This window comes from Colobus angolensis, unplaced genomic scaffold (genome assembly GCF_000951035.1).
Source record: "Colobus angolensis palliatus isolate OR3802 unplaced genomic scaffold, Cang.pa_1.0 Scaffold211, whole genome shotgun sequence".
NCBI classification, from domain to species: domain Eukaryota; kingdom Metazoa; phylum Chordata; class Mammalia; order Primates; family Cercopithecidae; genus Colobus; species Colobus angolensis.
The window spans coordinates 889473-896026 of NW_012115278.1; the positions used below are offsets into that span (position 1 = coordinate 889473).

General features: G+C 58.6%; 1 long non-coding RNA gene across 1 annotated transcript; it reads left to right on the forward strand.

Annotated features, from left to right (window-relative positions):
* Positions 1–3534: 3534 nt before the first annotated feature.
* Positions 3535–5925, forward strand: LOC105512411. The gene is made up of 4 exons (XR_001001844.1): positions 3535–3661; positions 5038–5123; positions 5247–5332; positions 5422–5925. It is a non-coding gene; the product is annotated as an uncharacterized LOC105512411 (long non-coding RNA).
* Positions 5926–6554: the final 629 nt, after the last annotated feature.

The window sequence follows — 6554 nt, forward strand, 5'->3', positions numbered from 1 at the left end:
ATGACTTAAAAATCATGCTCAATAGGATTACGCTGAGGCCCAACCTAGGTGAGAATTTTGGAAGAGGATGCTGAGATGCCAAGGTCCCTGGCAGGGCCACTGTATTTTAGGCTGGAGACCTCGAGGCCCTAAAGGGCATCTCATGCAGGAGCCCAGCCCTGTCTGTGCTCCTCCATTAGGCACACCAGGTTTCCTGTGTGGCCTTGGTGTCTGTGCTCAGCTTCCCTGGGGGTAGGACACATTGGCGGCTCCTTCCTAAACCCCATTATCCTTGGTGTCTTTCAGTGAGCTCTTCCGCCCAGCAGATCCCCTAGGATTGACCAGCATAGGTGAGTGGACACTGCTGGTGTCATGGGCCATGAGCCAAGCCGTGGGCAGTCCCCGAGGGTCAGCCCTCAGGCCACCTGGGTTTCCTCAGGAGCCGACCTGAATCCACTGGGGATGTGTCCTCCATCAGGGAGGCTTCCTTGGGAATTGGACACAAGGCAGAGGCCTTCTCTGAAGCTCTGCAGGGGTGGCAGTGGTTCAGGCAGGAAAGGGTTTTCTCAGCCCCACGCAGAGCAGTGCCCAGCTCAGACTTGGTGCTCGGGTCAGGCCTCTAAGATGTCCAGGACACATGAGGGGGGCAACAAGGGCTCCAGGGCACCACGGACATCTCATGAGGGCTCTCCAACCCCGGAGAAGGGTGGGCGATTCAGTCCGTGGGGTCGGGCCACGGAGATTCATGGATTGCAGCAAACCCATGACCCTCAATGGGACTGACCCTATAAGCAGTGGACCCTCCCAGTGGCACCTCTTTGAGCCATGTGAGGGGCGGCGCTGTTTCTCTGAGGTTGGGTCAAGACTAGCTGTGGCCAGTGCCTGATGGTGGGCTAGTCTGTCTCTGGGACTCGTGGGCTTTGGGCCAAGGCTGTAGTAGCCCGAATCCCACTGGGGGTCACCCCTTCCTTGTGGGCGAGTGGCGGTAATGGTGGCCTCCTGAGGTGGGAAGATCCACAGTGGAAGGACCTTTCCTGGAAATTTACAGTCCAGCCTGCTTCTCAGCCATTAGGACAACTCCAGGGCTCGTGGTCTTAGAGGCCCAAAGAAAGGAGAAGACACCATATGTCTCCCAATTGGCTGAGTGTGGCCCCGCTCTGTGTGTGGGAGGTATTGTGTGGGGCATGGATTGGGACCCACTAGAGAAAGCTTGTGGCCCTGGAGCCCCAGGCTGCTATTTCCAGTGGACCTTGAGGAAAGGAGGGTGGGTGCCCTCCATGAACAGGGCAGGCTGTGCAACTGCCAGGTAGGCAGCAGCACGTGGTGTCTGGGCCAGTGTCCTTGGTTCACCCTGAGCTGGTTTGTGTCCATGGCCCCTGCCCAGGGGTCCAGGTGCTACCTGGGGTTGTGCAGGGGAGCTGGTGTGGGCAATGGAGGTGCTCGAGGAGCCTGAACCTCGAGGAGTTCCTGAACCCAGGAACCCACCTGCCCTGTCCTTCCATGGTTCAGTGGCTGGGAGGGCAGGGGTCCCCCTCATCCATGACACATCAATGTTCCCATGGATCCCATCACATGGGTCCACAGAGAGAGAGAGCATGTGTGAGCTGGTACCCCACACTCCCTTCCCCGTGTGGAGGCCTGAGCCCCTGGTTGGACACATGTCCTCCTCCTGTCCCCCTAGATGGTGACTGCAAAGGAAGACTTGCTTTGGGACCACTGGCCCCAGGCCAGTGTCCATCAGCCAAGTGTCCAGCCCTTGGTGCACTTAAGCTCAAGCCCTTCCTGGTGCCCTGGTCTCCTGCCCTAAGCTGTGGTGAGCACATCTGGATCCAGCTGGATGCATGCGTGGGGAAGAGGGTGCACTGGGTTGGGTCAATGATGAGAACCTTATATTGTCCTGAAGAAAGGTGATGACTTAAAAATCATGCTCAATAGGATTACGCTGAGGCCCAGCCTAGGTGAGAATTTTGGAAGAGGATGCTGAGATGCCAAGGTCCCTGGCAGGGCCGCTGTATTTTTGGGCTGGAGACCTGGAGTCCCTGAAGTTCATCTTGGGGTGCCCAACCCTATCTCTGCGCTCCTCTGTGAGGCAGGCCAGGCTCCCTGTGTGGCCTTGGTGTCGGCCCTCTAGTTCCCTGGGGTTGAGGCCCACTGGAGGCTCCTCCTTCCTGAGCCCCTGTTCTCCCCTGTGTCTGTGTCTTTCAGTGAGCTCTTCTGCCCAGGGGGACCCCTGGCCTTAAGTGGGATAGGTAAGTGGATCCTGCTGGGGTCATGGACCATGAGCCAGGTCGCTTTGTATCACTGAGGGTCACCCTTCAGGCCACAAGGGATTCCTCAGGGAGCCCATCTGAAACCCACCGGGGATGGATGGTTTCTCCAGGAGGACAGCTTCCTTAGAAAATGGTCCCAAGAAGGATGCCTTCCCTGAAGCCGTGCAGAGATGACGGAGGTCCAAGCAGGAGAGGGTTCCTTCAGCTCAACGCAGTGCTTGTCCTAGCTGAGACTCAGTGCACAAGTCAGGCCTGGAGGGCTTTCCAGGCCACATGAGGGGGGTCCACAGGGTCTCTGGGGGCAACGAGTGTTATGCGGGAGCTCTCGGTCCCCGGGGCTTGCAAAGGGGCAGGGTTTGGGTGATCAGGCTTATGGAGTCAGTCCGTGAAGATTCAAGGATTGGCCCCAACCCATGGCCCTAATGGGACTGACCTGTGGAGCAATGGGCCATCCCCGTGGTGCCTCCTTAAGCCTGGTGGGGGCGGTGTGGCCTCAGTGGGTTTGGGTCAAGACTGAGCTCTGGCCTTCACCTGGTGGTGCTGCAGGCTGGCCCTGCGAATTGTGGGCTTTGGGCCAAGGGTGCAGCCTGCGTCCAGCTAAAGGTCACCCCTCCCCGAAGGGGAGTGGCTAGAAGAATGGCAATCTGTGGTGGAAAGCATACTGTCCAGGGTCCTGTGACGGCAATTTGCTACCCAGGCTGCCTCTAAGTCATGGGGTCACCTCCAGGGTGGCAGGGTCTTGAGCCGAAGGAAAGGCGAGGACATCATGTGTCCCTGATCGATTGAGCATGGCCTGGCTCTACGTTTGGAGGTATGCGGTGCATGAATGGGGACCCATCAGAGAAGGCACGTGGCCCTGGGGCTTCAGGATACAATTTCTGGTGTGAGCTTATAGAGGGTGTCTGCCATGGCACGTGGCATTCAGGTCAGCCTACTTGGTTTGCTGTGAGCTGGTTGGTGGTCCCGGCCCTGCCCAGTGGTCCCGTTGTGGCACAGAGTCATGCAGGGGAGCTGGTGTGGGCAGTGGAAGTGCTCCAGGAGCCTGCAATAGGGTGCATCCTGGGCATCTTGCTCAAATCCTGTGACCTGCCTGCCCTGTCCTTTCAGGTTTCTGTGGCAAGGAGGGCCAAGGGTTCCCCACGTTCTTGACCGTGACTGTTTATAGGGATCCCATCTCTTGAGTCCATGGAGGGAGAGCGTATGTTAGCCAGCACCCCCTGCCCACTTTTGTGCATGGAGGTGTGAGGCCGTGTCTCTACACCTGTCCCCCACCCCTCCAGATGGTGACCCCAGAGGAAGACGTGCATTGGGTCTGCTGGCCCCGGGCCAGTGTCTCTCAGCCAGGTGCTCAGCCCCTGGTGAGCTGAAGCTCAGGCCCTTCCTGGCGCCCTGGTCTCCTGCACTGAGCTGTGGTGAGCACATCTGGGTCCCTCTGGATACCTGTGCAGGGAGGGGGTGTACTGGGCTGGGTCAATGATGAGAACCTTATATTGTCCTGAAGAGAGGTGATGACTTAAAAATCATGCTCAATAGGATTACGCTGAGGCCCAGCCTAGGTGCGAATTTTGGAAGAGGATGCTGGGATCCCGAGCTCCCTGGCATGGCCGCTGTATTTTAGGCAGGAGACCTTGAGGCTCTGAACGGCATCTCTGGGGGGCCCAACCCTGTCTCTGCGCTCCTCCTTGAGGCAGCCCAAGTTCCCTGTGTGGGCTTGGGCTCCGGTTCCCTGAGCCCCCATTCTCCCTTGTGTCTTTCAGTGAGCTCATCTGGCTAGGTGGGGCCCCCAGGCATTGACTGGCATAGGTGAGTGGTCCTGCTGGGGTCATGGGTCATCAGCAGCGTGGGGTCACCGAGGGTCAGCCTTTGAGACGGGAGAGTTTCCACAGGCAGCCGACCTGAATCCGCACCGTGGAGGGGTGGGTTGGTCCTCCAAGAGGGCTGCCTTTCTGGGAATCAGACCCAAGGAGGATGCCTTCCCTGCAGCCCTGTGGGGATGACGGTGGTCCAGGCAGGAAAGGGTTCCTTCAGTCTCACATAGGGTAGCTCCCAGCTGAGTCTCAGTGCATTGGTCTGGCCTTGACGACTGACCAGGCCACATGAAGGGGGCCACAGGGGCTTCAGGATGCCATGGGGTCACACAGGATCTCTCCATCCCTGGAGAAAGGTGAGCATAGGGCCCATGGATTCAAGCTGCAGAGATTCAAGAATCGCACACAAATTAATTCCCTGAATGGGACCAACCCTGTCGTGCGATGTGCCATCCCAGGGCGCCTCTTTGAGCCTGAAGGGGGCAGTGCTGTTTCCCTAGGTTTGGATCAAGGCTGAGCTCTGGCCGGTGCCTGGTGGTGCTATTGTCCAGTCATGGACTCGTTAGTTTTAGGCCAAGGGGTCAGCTGTGTGTCTAAAGGATCCCCTGTGCTGGGGATCTCCCCTTTCCTGTGGCTGGAAGTCACTACTTCCCCATTGGCAAGTGTCTGGAAGGGTGGCCTCCTGAGGTGGAAGGCCTGCTGTCAAGGGTCTTGTCCCTAGAATATGCCGCCTATGCTGCTTCTGAGCCGTGGGGTCACTTCCAGGGTAGCAGGTCTTGGGCCCAAGGAAAGGAGAAGTCACCGTGTGTCCCCAGTTAGCCGAGTGTGGCCCTGCTCTGTTTAGTAGGTGTGTGGGTCATGGATGGGGACCCTCCAGAGAAAGCATGTGGCCCTGGGACCCCAGGTTGTGATTTCTCTGGTGGGATAGGGTGCCTGGGTGGGTGCCCACAGTGTACAGGGATAGGCTATGTGACTTGCAGGTCTGCAGCAGCATCTGGCACCCGGGCCAGCCTCCTTGGTTGGCTGTGAGCTGAATGGTAGCCCTGGCCTGTGCCCAGTACATCTGGTATGATCCTGGGGTCCTGTAGGGGAGCCGGCATGGGCAGTGGAGGTGCTCATGGGACCTGCAGTAGGACACAACCGGGACCTCTTGCCTGAGCCCAGTGACCCACCTGCCCTGTCTTTCCAGGGTTCGGTGGCTGAGAGAGCATTGGGTGCCCTGAGTCCATGATGGGCCAGTGTTCCGCATGCATCTATCACATGGGTCCATGGAGGGTGAGCATCCCCTCAGCTGACACACCCCACCTTCTGCCCCCATGGAGGGGTGAGGTTGTATTTGCACACCTGTCCTACTGTTTCCCCAGATGTTGAGCCCGGAGGAGGACTTTGCACTGGGCCCAATGGCCCCAGGTCAGCGTCTGTCAGCCAGGTGCCCAGCCTCTGGTGCACTGAAGATCAGGCCCTTCCTGGCGCCCTGGTCTCCTTCATTGAGCTGTGGTGAGCATATCTGGATCCTGCTGGATGCATGTGCGGGGAGGGAGTTGCCCTGGGTTGGGTCGATGATGAGAACCTTATATTGTCCTGAAGAGACGTGATGACTTAAAAATCATGCTCAATAGGATTACGCTGAGGCCCAGTCTAGGTGAGAGTTTTGGAAGAGGATGCTGGGATCCCAAGGTCCCCAGGAGAGCCCCTATATTTTTGGCTGGAGACCTGGAGGAGGTCAAGGGCATCTTGGGGGTGCCCGACCCTGTCTCTGTGCTCCTCCATGAGGCAGCCTGGGCTCCCTGTGCGGGCTTGGTGTCGGCCCTCCAGATTGAGGCACATGGGAAGCTCCTTTCTGAGCCCCGTTCTCCCCTTGTGTCTTTCAGTGAGCTCTTCCACATAGGAGGGCCCCCTGGCATTGACTGGCATAGGTGAGTGGCTGGTATCGTGGACCTTGAGCCAGGCCGCGTGGGGTTGCCAAGGGTCAGCCTTTGGGAAAGAAGGGTTTCCTCAGGGAGCCAACCTGAATCCCCACTGGGAAGAGTTGAGTTCTCCAGGAGAGTGGCTTCCTGGGAAACAGGAACCAAGGAAGATGCCTTCCCTGAAGCCCTGCAGGGGTGACGGTGGTCCAGGCAGGAAAGGGTTCCTTCAGTTCTACCTAGGGCAGTTCCCAGCTGAGTCTCAGTGCTCGCGTCTGGACTCGAGGACTGTCCTGGCTGTATGAGGGGGGCCATAGGGATCCTGCAGGCGCTCTCTGTCCCTGGAGAAAGGTGGGTGATCGGGCCCATGGAGTTGAGCTGTTGAGGTTCAAGGATCGCACCTGACACATGGCGCTGAATGGGCCCCCCCGCAGTTGAGGAATGGGCCATCCCATGGGCCTCTTCAAGCCTGAAGGAGGTTGGTGCTGTTTCACTGGGTTTACGTCAAGCCTGAGCTCTGGCTGGTGCCTGGTGGTGCTGCAGCCCAGCCCTTGGACTCATGGGCTTTGGGCCAAGGGTGCAGCCTGCATCCC